Below are 357 nucleotides of genomic sequence, written 5' to 3'. Positions count from 1 at the left end.
TCCGGTCACCTCCGAGCATGGGCACCTTGCTCAGTGCCAGGTTGCTTTTTTCTATAGGTTCCAGGATGAGCTTCTTTCCAAACATCCTTATATCCCCCGAGATGGGGTTGTGCTGAAGGTGCACACAGCTTTTCGGTGTCCTCCCTAAAATACCACGAGCCCCTCATTTTAGGGCTGTGCCATCCGTGCCCCATCACCCCAGGGGCTGGCGGGGGGCTCATCGTGCCCTGCTATTGCAGAACATCCCCCAAACCCCCCCATTTTCGAGCTCGCAGGCAGCCCCAGGGGCCAGCACAGCACGGCTGCGCCTCCGCTGTAAAATACTCGCTGCTTGTGAAAGCATCGGCTGCCAGAGGG

This window comes from Fulmarus glacialis, unplaced genomic scaffold (assembly GCF_000690835.1).
Source record: "Fulmarus glacialis isolate BGI_N327 unplaced genomic scaffold, ASM69083v1 scaffold14993, whole genome shotgun sequence".
In the NCBI taxonomy this organism is placed as follows: domain Eukaryota; kingdom Metazoa; phylum Chordata; class Aves; order Procellariiformes; family Procellariidae; genus Fulmarus; species Fulmarus glacialis.
Note: the sequence above shows the minus strand (reverse complement) of the source record.